At 45.4% G+C, this 16,019-nt stretch overlaps 1 long non-coding RNA gene across 1 annotated transcript; it reads right to left on the minus strand.

The window, feature by feature from the left end:
- Window positions 1-7,234: 7,234 nt before the first annotated feature.
- Window positions 7,235-15,260, minus strand: LOC308189746. Its single transcript, XR_013946570.1, has 2 exons — window positions 14,549-15,260; window positions 7,235-9,976 (listed from the first exon to the last, which is right to left on the minus strand). It is a non-coding gene; the product is annotated as an uncharacterized lncRNA (long non-coding RNA).
- Window positions 15,261-16,019: the final 759 nt, after the last annotated feature.

Consider the following 16,019-nt stretch of genomic DNA (forward strand, 5'->3'; position numbering starts at 1 on the left):
CATAATTTGCTTTCCTCTCATCTTTAAACATCAGGATAAAATATTTTTACTGATGGCTTCAGTATATTTCTTGCTTTGTGACTCCTCTAAAAATGGAGTAACTTGAGCAAGAGTATGTCCCCTTGTTATTTACTGCTATCAATTTAAAATGCTTTTGTGATATTTCAGAGAACTCATCTTTTACAACGTCTTCCTCTATCTGTATAGCAGTTTGTTTGTTTCATTACTTGCCATGCCAAATACACTACTTCAAAGTACAGTTAAAACGTACTCAAAATTACATTACTCTTTTCTTATTAATGCTAATATATAGTGAGAGAAAATTATATTACTCTGTTATTACAAACACAAACATATTGAGAACTATACTTACACAAGCAGTTAGATAAGGCTTAGCTTCACACATTTTTGTGCAGAAATCACATTCTGGTATGGAAAAATATTTTGCATTCAGAAGAACTGAGTATTTGGCTTTAGATGAAATGCAGTTTTGTTTTGTAAGCAGAGGTTATTAATTATCAGATTTGCCCATGGCTATTTCACTGGAGGTAGGAATATAAATACATTCATATTTACTGGTGTTTTATAGGGAATTGCAGGTCATGCTGACACATATAAATTAAGTTCTTTTTTTAATTAATTGCTGTAAACACAGACAGCCTTATAGAAAGTTCTCAGCTAAATTGTCTGTCATGGAAATATACAGAAACCTCCTACTTAAAAAAAAAAAAAATGAATTTTGAATTATTTTCCAGCAGACCTATTTTTAATTTTTACCATCACATAGTTGCTTTGCCTCCAGTCCTCCTCCCCCAGGCTGGGTTGTAAGGGAGCTGGTAGTGGCTCCCTTTTAAGTGACCAGTGTGCAGCAATTGTGTTTCAAACAGGAAGTCCACAGAAATGTTCTGGAGAAACAAAGTGCTAACAAGACACCTGGGATACAGAGAAGTAAAAATAACTCCTGCAGGTGTGAATGGTGCCTTGCACACCAGGAACACTGAGCAAAACAGTGAGGAGAGACCTTTCCCTTGCCATGTCCAATGCTGCTGCACTTCCCCACAGAGCTGAAAGTCCCTGTCTATTATTTGTAATTAATGTTGATGCTGCTGCAACACCTATGGGCTCTTGTGAGGAATGACAGCGTCCGTGCACTGAGCAGAAAGCCTGTCCCTCTCCCCTGGGGCTTGTTTGAGATGGGAAGTGACCATTGGGCAGCCTGGAAGATGAGTGTAGGGTGTCCACACAGCGTGTGCCTGCCCCCTCACCAGCAAGCTGTTACATGGATTTGTGCAAAGGGCTCAAGCAGATGGTGCAGGTCTCTTCTCTTGGGGCCTCCTCTGGCTGCTCCTGGTGTGTCTGGCTCATGGTGCCCATGGCTTCTCCGGCATGGAGATGCTTGTTCTCCCAAGGACGCTGCTCTGATCACAAGCAGGTATCAGGTGCCTCTGGTTCTCAGCACCTCCCTTGCAGGTCGATGGCAGAACCTCAAAGACTCGCAGCCCACCAGCAGCATCTCAACACCTTGTGCCCCACCAGAAGGACCTTGATGCCTTGCCTGCAACCAGAGGGATCTCAACATCTCATGTACCACCAGAAGCACGTTGACGTCTCGCGTTCCACCAGAAGGACCTTGACATCTCAAGTTCCACCAGAAGGACCGAGGTGCCTCACCTGCCACTCAGAAGGACCTCATGTCTCTCGTGCCACACGAAGGACCTTGACATCTCGCGTGCCACCGGAATGACCTCGATGTCACGCCTTCCACCAGTAACACCTCCACTTCTCACGTTCAAGCAGTGGGACCTCAACCTCTCGAGTGCCACCAGGCAGACTCAATGCAGGCTGGACGCTCAGGCACTTATGGCCAGCTGCCTTTTGTGAGGCCATAGTGACTCTGGGGTGACATCACAAAGGTCTCGGGATGCCCCTGATGGTAGCACTTACAGAAGTAACCTGACTGTCATGGGAAGATGCTGACATGAAATGGCTGCTCAACGCTGACAGGAGCAATGTCTGCCAGGCTGGGGTCCAGGCCGGGAGCTCAGCCTTTGGCCTGGAAACTGCACCTGGGAGTCAGGGACATCCTTGACATTCAGCTGGACACCTAAGCACTGGAGACATCCTGAAGAGACTATCAATGAGGAGACAACAAGAATTTGAGGAACAACTTATCACCTGGGAAGGCGAAAAAGCCTGGGCATGAAGAAATTGGCCCAAGAAAGTGGGAACGTGCATGAGAAATCAAGAGTTGTTTAAAGAATATCAGGAACATTGTTACCTATTGGCTGTCTCAGGAAGACAATAGAAATGAACAGCATCTTTCTTAGTTACCTGAAATGGTGGTGTCCTACACCATCTTATGTCTCTATGGAATAAAAAGGGCCTGTTTTTTACCCAGAACAGAGATACTTTCTTTGAGAAGCTTCCCATGTTGCACATGCTCTTCCCTTTCTTTCTAGTAGCTGGGTTGTATTTTGGGTTTCTTTTTTTCCCCCTCCTTAAACTGGTTGAAGTTTCGCTGGAAGGTCACGTTAACTGATTTAAACCCAATGTTGCGATCTCTATGCACCCATGAGCCAGGTAACTCCCCTTTTGTATCATGACAGCACCTGGGAGCTGCCCAAGCCTCAGAGACAGAGCCTGTGCTTGCAAAGCCAACTGGCAGCCTACTTCACACCTTCCCAATTGCTTGGGACTGTTTCAGTGATCCTGCTTTAGCTCAGGTCTGTGCCCAGCTGTCAGACTTACAGAGGGGCTGGGGATGGAAGGAACCTGAAGGTCTTCTGCTTCAACCCCCCTGCTCAAGCAGGGCCACCTAGAGCCGGACATCCACTGGGCACCACTGACAAAAGCCTGGTTCTGTCTTCTTTCCATCCTCCCTTCAGGCATTTCTAGACATGGATAAGATCCCCCCAAGCCTTCTCTTCTCCAGGATGAAGAGTCCCAGCTCTCTCAGTCTCCTGTCATGGGAGAAATGCCCCAGTCCTTTCACCAGCTTGGCTGCCGCTCACTGGACTCTCTTCAGTATGGCCATGTCTCTATTGGTTTAGGGAGCCCAGAACTGGACATGGTTCTCCAGGTGTGGCCTCACCAGGGCTGGATCACCTGGTGAGATCCCCCTCAGCAGGGGAAGGATCACCTCAAGCTGCTGGCAATACTTCTCCTAATGCAGCCCAGGGAAGAGTGATTGCCAGCGAAAACTGAGGCAAAACAATCGTCAAGTACCTCAGCCTTCTCCATGTCGGTTGTCACTAGTTTTCCTGTCTTGTTTATTGGGGTGTCTGGGGGTGTGCATTGTCTTTAATCTCCCTTTTCTGGCAAACATACCTGTAGAAGCCCATCTTATTATTCTTCACATTCCTTGACAAAGGAAACCTCTTACAGCGCTTTGGAGAGTATTGCTAGCCCAGGGCCTTTTGTGCAGAGCTGCTTTCCAGCTGGGTGTTCCCAGTTTGCCCTGAAGCCTCAGGATGTTCCTCCCCAGGGGCAGGACATTGCAATTCCCCTTGTTGAACTTCATGAGGTTCCTGTCAGGCCATTTTTCCAGCCTGTCCATGTCCCTCTGGATGGCAGCACAGCCCTCTGGTGCATCAGCCAGTTTAGGATCCTCAGTGTACTTGCTGAGGGTACACTCTACCCCATCCTCCAGATCATTCATGAATCTGTTACACAGGACTGGACCAACTCTTGATCCCTGTAATGAACCTGCAGGATGGGTGCAGTTCCCTGAAATTCAAGGAGAGTCTCTTTTGAGAGACTTAAAAGAGACCTTAGAAGGAGACCTGAGTCTCTTTTAAACATCGCAGCTACCAAGTGATCCAATTTCAAATTACCCACCCTCTAATTACCCATGTCCTCATATCCCACCCCACCCCACCCTTTTTTTTCTCACTTTTAGCCACATGTTCTTCAGGCAGAACTCCAATTGGGGTAGGCAATTTGCAGCCCTTTGGCATAGGCAGGTGATGAACTGTGATGAAATGTACTGTAGACCCACTCATTATTCAAGCAAGGTTGCCTGTATCTCCCTAAAATAAAACCTGTAACAGTGGCTTGCCATCTTCTGTGACACAAACTACTTTTAAGAGAAGACACCTTTTTAACAGGAAGCAAGCACAACTTTTCATTCATCAACAGCAAGAGTAATAACAGCAACTGACCTGTGACCACTAACACGCCATTCACCAGCTCAGATAAAGGCAATTAAAATCTGAGGTGGCCAGATACTGAAGACAAACTACAAAGACATGTAAATTGAGGTAAGGCAGTCTTTTGAAAGTGGACTGGTTTAGCACCATGGAGGAGACGAGTAAATACACCATTCGTTACATGATGCTGTACTGGGTCAGGCTGGGATGTTAACTTTCCCTGCAGCAGCCCATACAGTGCTGTGCTCTGCACTCGTAGCTAAAACAGTAATGGTATCACACCAGTGTTGTGTCTGCTGCTGAGCAGTGCTGGCACAGCATCAGGAATCTCTCTAACCCCCCTGGGGGTGGGCAAAGATGTGAGAGAAGAAATATCACCAGGGCAGCTGACCTAAACCAACCAAAGGGATATTCCACACCATATGATGTTACACTCAGCAATAAAAGGTGGGAAAAAGAGGAAGAGGGGAGGGGTGGGCTCTCACTGTGAAAACGTCTGTCCTCCTCCCAAACACTGGCTACGTGTGTTGAGGCCCTGCTTCAAGGACGTGGTCAAGCATCGCTCATTTGTGGGAAGTAGAGAGTAATTTCTTTCCTCTGCACTTCCACATAGCCTTTGCTTGTTTTGTTTTTTTTTCCCTTTCCCCCTCCCTTTTCCCCTTTCCTTTTTTTCCCCTTTTGTTAAATTGTTAATTGTTTAGTTAAATTGTTTAGTTAAATTGTTTAATTAATAATAATCTTTCCTTAATAATTATTTCTTTTTTTTCCCCTTTAATTAAATCATCCTTATCTCAACCCGTGAGTTGTTCTTTCCTTTACTTCTTCCCCTCCTCATCTAAGGAGGTGGAGTGAGAGAGCAGTTGTGGTGTTCAGCTGCCTAGCACGGTAAAACCACCACAGATGCTGAATTGTGTGAATGGGTTTCATAGTCCTGTCTTGTGCTAATTCTGTTTAAATTATCATTCCCAAAGCTATAAAACCACAGGCTTTAAAAAGCAGTAGAAATATATCCAAGGAGGAGAAATCATAAATAAAGCAAGGACCACCCTGTCAGGCTGCTTCTAAGAGGTCTCCATGCTCCAAAATCTGCCCCAGCTCCATCAGCCCATTGGTACAGTCAGTACCCCTGCACCCAAAAACTAATGGGAAGAGGAGACTACTGTGTTGCCATTTTCCATAATTATAAATTACTCATAGTTTAATGCCTGATAGAACAGTTTTGTCATGCCCAAAGCAGTCATCCCATTCCTTCGATCGCCATCAGCTAACGTCACTTACATTCATTGCCCCTGCTCCTTCTGCTATGCCACATACCACTGTTACCACACAAAAAGGCCAAGCAAATTTAAAAAAAACACCCTGATGATTTTTTTTTTCTCTTTACACATTGGCAGGACTCCTGAATGCTAGTAAGACAGCATTGGGCACTTGCCCAGACAGTCACTCTCTCTGTATTAATTCAGAGTCTTGATACCCTAGGCAACACCTCCAGCTGTTTGCTGGAGGCCAACTGGCTAGACTTGCAAAATCTTGGGGGAGGGAGAAGACAACACCACCAAGATGTCAGCAAGCACTGCCTCTGAAAGACAGTCCTTGATTTCATCCATTTATTACCTCCAACTCTATAGAGAAAACAGATAGATGTTTTAGATTCTAATCTCTGCAATGAATAAGAAATAATAATAGCAAAATAAATGTTTTCAGGCAGAAGAAAGCAAAACCCTAATTTCTTAAACTATGTTAGATAAGAATGAAACTAGTGGGCTTTATGATCTGTAAATATCACTGTAGTGGACTTAAGTGATAAAATGGTTTCGTGCTTCTTAGAGCAAAACTGTGGCTAGAAACATGTATAGATAGATGAAATTAATCCCTAGATAGATGAAATCCCTAGAAATAGATGATAGATGATAGATGATTGATAGATGATAGATGATAGATGATAGATGATAGATGATAGATGAGATGAGAGATAGATGAAATCCCTAGATAGATGAAATCCCTAGATAGATGAAATTAATTAATTAATTAAAGTTTCCTAGTAGCAGGCAAACTGTTTTATGTAAATAAGTTAACAAATGGCAATCTAAGTGGATTTCAGAAAGTTTTCTGTTCCCTTTTGAACCATTACTAAACAAACTCAACTCTGTCTCTTTGGAGCTCAAATGAAAATCCCATCAAAATTCATTTTACTAAATGCTGAGATGCAGTGCAAGCTACAGATGTTAAATACATTGGTTTGCCTTAAACAGTTACTGAGACCAAATTTGTCCATCACAATTGCACATGACAGCCTGCCATGTTTCAGGTCAGTCATTCAGCAGTAAGATGCTCCTGCTCTCACACTTCATGCTCACATTTGTCTTTACTATGTTAATTTCCCCATGACCCCAGATGAGCTGGAGATATAAGCATGTGTCTCCACAGCCTGGCCATGAGGCTCTTACCCTGCAGTGAACCTCCCAGGTGGTGGGACAATTGGGGAGGACATTTTTCCCAGCTGTCCTCTTGCTCCTATCCCAGAGACAGCAGGTCCTGAGCAGGGTTGACTGCACATGTAACACCAGCCATGGTACATGGGTGAACCATGAAGGACAGGTAGGATTAGATCCACAAGGTGTATATCTCTTTCTAACTCCCCACTCCTCAGCTAACACAATTGTGGGAAGGGGAACTTCCCCCAGCTCCTGCTTTCCAGATGGCATGGGAGATATGCATTTCTATAGCTGAACTGAATCACTTAAAAGGAAACAAGATCTTCCCAAAAAGTGTAATGAAACATATGACTAGTTTGTCTTGGAAGAAAAGAGGGAAGGAAGGAAGGAAGGAAGGATTAGAAAATAACCATTTGTTTCTGTCAAATCCAGCAAAGGGTTTGAAATAAAACTTGCTGGGAAATTACAACCAAAAATGGAGGAGAAAGAGTCACTACCAATTTAGTGTATATCTTTAGGATTTGTTGTGGTTTAACCCAGCCAGCAGGTAAGCACCACACAGCTGTTCGCTCACCCTTCCCCCTCCCTCTCTGGGATGGGGGAGATGTGAGAAACACTCCGTAGCCAATAACTTAGGCTCAGGCGAGGATCTCAGTGAAGTAGTAATTTATTCGCGATTGCAATGGCGGGCGCCCCACAAGCAGGAGAGCGCACCCACTAGTTCCAAAACACAGTTTATATACTTTTTGATGACAGGACCCTCCCCTGTTTCCCCATTGACTGGGTAATCCAGGTTCACAATCTATCTGATGCTTCACAGACAATGCCTGGCCTTCAGTTGCTGGCCTGTTAAATTTCAAGCTTCTTTTGACTTTTTTACTGTTTGAAGTGGTAATGTTTCATCACTTATCTGATTTGACTTGACACCGTGATCTTCACCTAATTGCTCTAAGGAGTCCGGCTGTCTGCATTTTACAAGGTTTTCTGTTAAGCTTTCTTATCACTGTAAGCATATTTCAATACCACATTCCTTCCTTCTATACAATGTAACACTGCAAAAACAACATTTCCATTCCCACAATTCCCCCCTTTTCTCTTTTTATAATTTGTTGATTTTTGCAAAATTTTGCTCTAAGGTGTAATTTGGTAGATGTCTTCCTCTTCTTCACTTTCTTTGCTTTCCATTTCCTCTAATATCATCATCTTATCTGAGTAGGGTGGTGGATCCATGGTCATTTGTTTCGAAAGTGCAGTTTCAATTAACCGTTGGACAAGTCCCCTTACACAGGGGATAATGCAACAACCAATGGCTGTCAAAACTCCTGCTACTACAATCAAGGATGTAAATATGGACACTACCATTCCTTTCCATTTACCAAACCAAGATCCCCACCATCCTGTGATGGAAGTGTCTGCTCCTGAGTTTTCTGCCAATTCATTGGCAAGGGTGGTAAGCCCTTGCAATGCTCTAGTTACTGTGCCATCCGGGGCAGTATTGTTAGGGATAAAAGTACAACAATGGTTGCCCAGCATCACGCACACACCACCTTTCTCCGCAAGAATCATATCTAATGCTATTCTGTTTTCCCAAGCCATTTTGCTGGTGGCATCTAGTTGTTCAGCGATTCCTCTTATCGCATCTCTTGTATAGTTTATGAATCTCTGCTGATTATAATAGATATAATTAATCCAATCCACATTTTTATTAATTGTTACCCACCAGAACAGTGACTCAAACCCTGCAGCAATTTGATTCCTGGCTTTATGTTCATCAGGAACTCCTCTAGGCACCCCTATAGAATCTATGTATACTCTATCATCAAATGATATTCCTAAGCCTCTTTTACTTCTTCTGGGTATTTGTGATGTTTCGCTTTCAAATGCCAGGGTGAAGGGTATAGCTAATTGAACAAGTGCACAAGTGCCTCCCCAGTTAGATGGTAGGGTGGACCGTAAGATCTTCCCTCCATAGTACCACCAGAGATCTGCCCTGGGGATCTCAAGTCTGGAGCAGTTTCCCATCAAGTCCTCAGTAGCATTCAAGGTCCTCGTGCACAAGGCAAATTCTCCCAGATGCCAGGTAGCACTCACACCCTGCCGTGAGAGGCAAGCTGTATGGTTACCTATAGCTGTGGAGAATACAGGGGGAACCCTGATATTGCTATCATGCGAGGAAGGGAATAGTAAAGAGAGAGACTTACAGGCCTCATTTCCCCAGGCAGTCTTTTCTTGGTACAATGCAATCATACATCACATCCCTCGGGAGTCCTCGGTCCACCCCAGTGGGCAGGGCACTATCTGGGCAATCAGTCATCCCGAGGCACAAGCATAGCAATTGCTATGGTTGAGACTCTGGACAGTATATTTGACCCATTCTATCCAGGCATTCACATCCCCATACCCTGTTTCAATCTCAAATGTTTGAACTGCCGCATTTCAAAGAAGGCCTCCTGTTTTCTCTCCTGTTTTCTCCTTGAGTTTCTCCCTTTCTCTGATGGCAATAGAGGATCGTTTCCATACAGCTATTCTCAATCTGGCTGTTGGGTCTCTACCAGTTATTTGTTCCCTCTGCTCAATTGTCGTTGGGCATTTAAATCTCCACAAGCTAACACCTCACAAGCATCAAACATGGCAGATTGTGGTACATAACCCTCTGTCACATTCACCCATATTTTTATGGGGTATCCCATCTTACTATTATCTGGTCATGCCTTTTCCAAGTTGCCAATTGACCAAGGCTTTCTCTGAGGCCTATAATCACTAAAAACAAAATTAATAATTGATTTTTCCCTGTCATTATTTTTAAACCTTAGGTTTCCAAATAATTATCAATACAAAGAATAAGATATACACTACTACCATAACAAACCCCCCTTGGGAACACTTCAATTCACTATAGGCCAGTCCTTTCTCTCAATCACAAGTCACACTCATTAGTTACCTGTGAAAATAAAAGGTTATTTTACAATCGCAAGCTCTTATCCCGCTCAGAGTCCACTATGAGATTTTTCTCTTCGATTTCAGCTTCCAACAAGTCTTCTGTAGGAACAGCTTCCCAGGTACTAGGGTCGACGGATGCCTTCACTCGAGTATAGTGAGTCCAACCTTTTTCCGCAGTTCCTATGGCTGTTTCAGTGGTTAGTAGTACTTGGAAGTGTCCTTCCCATTCGGGCCGGAGTTGATCCTTTCCAGGTCTGAATCAGGACCCAATTTCCCACGGGTCCTGAGAAATGACAAAGAAGAGGACAACCCCAGAACACAGTTCTTAAGAAAACTCTCTTGTTTCGAATTGTGGTATCTCATCCCTTCTGCCCAGACAGGGTAATCCGAACAGCATCTCATACGGTGAAATTCCTATATTGTTTCTTGGTGCTGTTTGAACCTGGAGGAGTGCTAAAAGTAAACATTTTACCCAAGGAAGTTGGGTTTTTAACACTAATTTAGTTAATTGCTTCTTTAATGTCTGGTTCATTCGCTTTGCCTTCCCAGAAGAGGAGGGGTGCCAGGGGGTGTGAAAAGCCCACTCAATCTCTAAGGCCTGCATTAACCCTTGCAGTACTTGTGAAGTGAAATTATTTCCTTGATCTGAATCAATGTTTTCAGCTATCCCATATCTAGGGACTATTTGCTCCGGTGATACCTTAGCCACCGTGTTTGCAGTGGCAGATAAGAGGGGAAAGCTTACACCCATCCAGTCACGTGGCCAATTAGGACAAACAAGTACTTAAATCTCCCTCCTTTACGTAACTCAGTAAAGTCTACCTGTATACTTTGTAAAGGTCGAATCCCTGGCTCCCGTCCCCCTCTAGGTTAGTTACAAATGACCTTTTTATTTGCTTTTTGACATATGGTACATCCTCTGCATATTTGCTTCACTAAAGTGTATATTCCTACACAGACATACTTTCTTAGCACAACATCACACATTGCTTGCATCTCCCAATGACTCTCTTGATGTAAAACATCATATTTGCCTCATTGGTGCTTTATTCAGCATTTCTCTCCCATCAGGGAGTATCCATTTTCCCTCAGGCTTCGTGGCTCCTGATTCCTTACAGAAATCTCTCTTAAAAACTTTTTAGTTCTTTCTTAGTTTTCAACAATTCCCTGAATCCTCTCTGGATTTATTCTCAGTTTTCCCTCAGACATTAGATGCCTTAAATACCTGACTTCTCTTTCTACGTATTGTAATTTATTTTTCAATACTCCCAAGCCCTGCTTTCCCAGAAAGTTGAATAGCTTGTTAGTAGCTTCCTTCACAACTGTTTTCTCCTGTCCTGACAATAAACAATCATACACATTTTGTAACAGAAATTCCTCCTTGGGAGGTTGGAATTGCTCCAAAATCTGTTCTAGAACTTTGCCCAAATTAATCAGAGGCCCTGTAAACCCCTGAGGTAAAACTGTCCATATGTATTGTTGCTTCCGCCCCCACTTCAGAGTCTTTCCAGTCAGAGGTGAATATATCTTTGCTCTCAGGGCCTGAGAGCACTCCATTAATACCACTGTTATTCCAGTCTAACAATTTACTATTTGAATGCCCAATTTCATCATCAAATCCCTTCCCAACAAGTTAGTCCCTGCCTTGGGTACATACAATAATTGCCCAGAGATCATTTTATCCCCTAGTCTCAGCTTGGTACCCCCCAAAGGTGGCACTGTTACCCCAGCCCCTTCTACCCCCATCACTTGTTAGGGTTTCATTAGTTAATTTAATCCCTGATACTTTACAGGCCAGTAATGACCTAGCTGCCCCTGTGTATTGTGTTTGATGGCAAGGTTCGGGAGGGGGCTGCAGTGGCAGCCCCCACGAGGAGAATCCAGAAACCACCCCGTAGCAGATAAGGGACAATTTCATCCGGCCCCAGAGGGGCCCACCGCTGCCCAGGGCCAAGCCATGAGCAACACAGTCCGTGCCTCTGTGAGAGCACATCCACGAAAACAAACATACAAACAAACAAAAACCTGCTGCTCAACAGCAGCTGGGAGAGCGAGGAGTGAGAAACCTCCCCGCAGACACCAAAGTCAGCACAGACGGAGGGGGTGGAGGCGCTCCAGGCGCCGGAGCCGAAGCCCCCTGCGGCCTGTGGAGAGGCCCCTGGTGGAGCAGGCTGCCCCCCCTGCCCCCCCCCCTTCTCGATACTTGGGAAACTGACCAAACACCACAGCAAATATACCAAAACTTCTAGACGGTTACTTAGATAATGCCTACATCCTCTTTCCCTGCTCATTCAACTTTCCCAACTCATTCAAAAAAACAGCTCTGTCAAACATTACATACCACACCTTTAACACCTTTAATAACCCTTTTTAACACTTCTTCCTATCTTTCTCCAGCCTGTACTTTCTCCAAAGTCTCAGTCATTAGCCAACTTAATTCCATACCTTTCTCCCTCATCCCATTTTCCTTCTCTCCTCCTTCTTCCACTCCGGATATTCCTACCTGAAGTGGCCAGCCTGCCCACACTTAAAACATCCCATCAAAGCCTGTCCCTGCTAAGATTCAGGCCACAACACGGGTAGCTTTCCTTGCCTGCCATTCCTTCATCTCTCTTCCCCTCTTTTCCATCCTGGCCCTGACTCCCCCTGAAGATTTTCTTCCTCTTTCTCCAACCCTCTGCCTGACTATCTGCTACACTGTCAATACCATTAGTTTCACTCTCTGCTTTTCCTTCTCATCTCCCCTCTTGACACACACGTTCAGGGCCTCCCACAGGAGGGCCCCCCAGTGACTGTTCACTACATCCCCCCCACCTTCTGGAGCATTTTCTGTGCATCTTGCCAGGCTTCAATCACAAAATGAACTTTCAAGAGCCCTTGGGATACCGGGTCCTCAGGATTCATCCCCAAGTACTTTCTCATTCTGACCCCAAGTCTCTCATATGATTTCTGTGTTGCACACTATTATTCTTCCAGCCAGGATCGGCAAGTGGTTATTTCTGCCCTGCCGGTATTACCCCTGGTCCTGGAGGATGAGTTCTTTCCCATTTTTGTATTGCAGCTCTCCTCCTGATCATTCCCATTTCTTTCCCTGTAAACAACATATTTATATACATAATTCCCCCTCCCCAAGAGTATAAGTTAGGTCCTAGGAAACTCCTAACCTCTCTGCTGGTAAGGAGGGGGGGAAGTTCACTTAAGAGGATACACAGTTAGTGTTAGTGCTGTTAGTATCAGGGAAGGCAAAATTTTCAGTACCTCTTCTACCTTGTTCTAATTCTTTTACCAGTTTGGGGTACCTCCTGTTCCCAGAGCTAATGTTATCTATAGTTCCTGTCTCTTCTTTCGGAGGAACTGCTACAGCAGCCGCTGCTGCTGCAGCAACTTGGGGGTTATAAGGAGGAGGTAAGTTATCCAGAAGGTCCCATTTATCACTTGTCTCTTCCTTTTTCTTTCCCTCTTTATTCTGATTTTGCTCAAAACCAAATTTATTCCTTGTATCCAACAAGCTGCATACTCAGATTCTTCTTCCGAAAATGGAAATTTGTTATTAACATAAAAATTTAAGGCCTGACATACCCAATCTTTGTCAGACCCGTATTTTGGCCAAAATACTGCAGCTCCTTTAATTGGTTCTTTCGTCCAGACTGATACACAATATTTAACCATTTTCTTCCTATCTTTTTCCTTAGTTTTGGGGTTATTCTTCCAATTTCTCAACATCCTTCCTAAAGGACAGTCGGGAGGCACTCCCCCAGGGATATCTCCCTGTCCCCTGGAACTCATATTTCCCATTTTTCCTATCCTGGAAAATGGGGGTGTACTGCCAAGCACTTCCCCGTGCAAGGGCTACCGCACACCTATGAGTTTACCAGATTCCCTGGTGTACTTCCGAGCACTACCCCGTGCAAGGATTACCGCACACCAAATTTCCCTGGTGTACTGCCAAGCACTACCCCGTGCAAGGCTTACCGCACACCAAATTTCCCTGGTGTACTCCGAGCACTACCCCGTGCAAGGATTACCGCACACCAAATTTCCCTGGTGTACTCCGAGCACTACCCCGTGCAAGGATTACCGCACACCAAAATTCCCTGGTGTACTCCGAGCACTACCCCGTGCAAGGATTACCGCACACCAAATTTCCCTGGTGTACTGCCAAGCACTACCCCGTGCAAGGCTTACCGCACACCAAAATTCCCTGGTGTACTCCGAGCACTACCCCGTGCAAGGATTACCGCACACCAAATTTCCCTGGTGTACTGCCAAGCACTACCCCGTGCAAGGCTTACCGCACACCAAAATTCCCTGGTGTACTCCGAGCACTACCCCGTGCAAGGATTACCGCACACCAAATTTCCCTGGTGTACTGCCAAGCACTACCCCGTGCAAGGCTTACCGCACACCAAAATTCCCTGGGGTACTCCGAGCACTACCCCGTGCAAGGATTACCGCACACCAAATTTCCCTGGTGTACTGCCAAGCACTACCCCGTGCAAGGCTTACCGCACACCAAAATTCCCTGGTGTACTCCGAGCACTACCCCGTGCAAGGATTACCGCACACCAAATTTCCCTGGTGTACTGCCAAGCACTACCCCGTGCAAGGCTTACCGCACACCAAAATTCCCTGGTGTACTCCGAGCACTACCCCGTGCAAGGATTACCGCACACCAAATTTCCCTGGTGTACTGCCAAGCACTACCCCGTGCAAGGCTTACCGCACACCAAAATTCCCTGGTGTACTCCGAGCACTACCCCGTGCAAGGATTACCGCACACCAAATTTCCCTGGTGTACTCCGAGCACTACCCCGTGCAAGGATTACCGCACACCAAATTTCCCGAGACTCTTCCTTTCTCTCCCTTATCTCACGCTTCGTCCGTCTCCGGCCGCGCCCCTCGCGGAGCTACGGAACCGCGGATCAGGACTCCACACTCGCTTCGTACAAAAGTACGTCTCAATCACACATCACACATCACACAGAGTCTCACCCGACCCCCGAGGCAATACTTAATATTTCTTACCTTGGTCTGTGCACAGAGTTACCGGATCAATTCTTAAAACCCTGAGTGCCTACCTTCTTCCTTTTCCCCACTACTTCACGGATCCTGCCTCTTTAATCAGTCTCGGGCCCTCTGTCAGCTCTCCGCAGAACCGCCACCGTCGATGCACAGGACCGCTGAAATCAGCGGGGCATGCCTTCCTGCTGCTGCGGCGGTGGGGCTCCCCGGTAGGTGACTGGATCCCGGACGAGCCCCCAATTGTGAGAAACACTCCGTAGCCAATAACTTAGGCTCAGGCGAGGATCTCAGTGAAGTAGTAATTTATTCGCGATTGCAATGGCGGGCGCCCCACAAGCAGGAGAGCGCGCCCACTAGTTCCAAAACACAGTTTATATACTTTTTGATGACAGGACCCTCCCCTGTTTCCCCACTGGAGTGGGTAATCCAGGTTCACAATCTATCTGATGCTTCACAGACAATGCCTGGCCTTCAGTTGCTGGCCTGTTAAATTTCAAGCTTCTTTTGACTTTTTTACTGTTTGAAGTGGTAATGTTTCATCACTTATCTGATTTGACTTGACACCGTGATCTTCACCTAATTGCTCTAAGGAGTCCGGCTGTCTGCATTTTACAAGGTTTTCTGTTAAGCTTTCTTATCACTGTAAGCATATTTCAATACCACATTCCTTCCTTCTATACAATGTAACACTGCAAAAACAACATTTCCATTCCCACAGAGAGAAACAGGAAAATGAAACCTGTGGGCTGAGATAGAGACAGTTTATTAAGACAGGAAAAAAATAATAATAATAATAGTACTACTAATAATAATGTATACGAAACAAGTGATGCACAATGCACTTGCTCACCACCCGCTGACCGATGCCCAGACTATCCCTGAGCAGCCGGCCCCCCCACCCTGGCTAGTCACCCCTATATATTGCTTAGCATCATGTCAGATGGTATGGAATACCCATTTGGCCAGTTTGGGTCAGCTGTCCTGGGTCTGTCCCCTCCCAGCTCCTGCTGCACCCCTAGCCTGCCCGCTGGCAGGACAGAGCGAGAAGCTGAAAAGTCCTTGGGTTAGTGTAAGCACTGCTCTGCAACAATTAAAACATCAGTGTGTTATCAACACCCTTTTCATCCTAATCCAAAACATAGCACCCTACCAGCTACTAGGAGGAAAATTAACTCTATCCTAGCTGAAACCAGGACAGAATTAAAGGAGTAAAGCAGATGAGAAGAGCAGGCTCAGTTCCCTGTCCCCTGCAATGGGGTAGGACAGAGCTGATCTCTCCTGCACGCCCTGTTTGAAGGCATATGACAAGAGGAGTAGTGGAAGAGAGGTTGACTACCACTGAAGGACACCTGAGATTTAAATCCGTACTTCAATTTCCACAGTCCTGTTTTACCTGATGACACTGAACTGGAGTTGGAAAATGTTTGAGCATTAAATCAAGTGCTTCATTCAACTTAAAATAAAAATAAGCGTT

This window comes from Anser brachyrhynchus (assembly GCF_964034855.1).
Source record: "Anser brachyrhynchus genome assembly, chromosome: 2".
Taxonomy (NCBI): Eukaryota; Metazoa; Chordata; class Aves; order Anseriformes; family Anatidae; genus Anser; species Anser brachyrhynchus.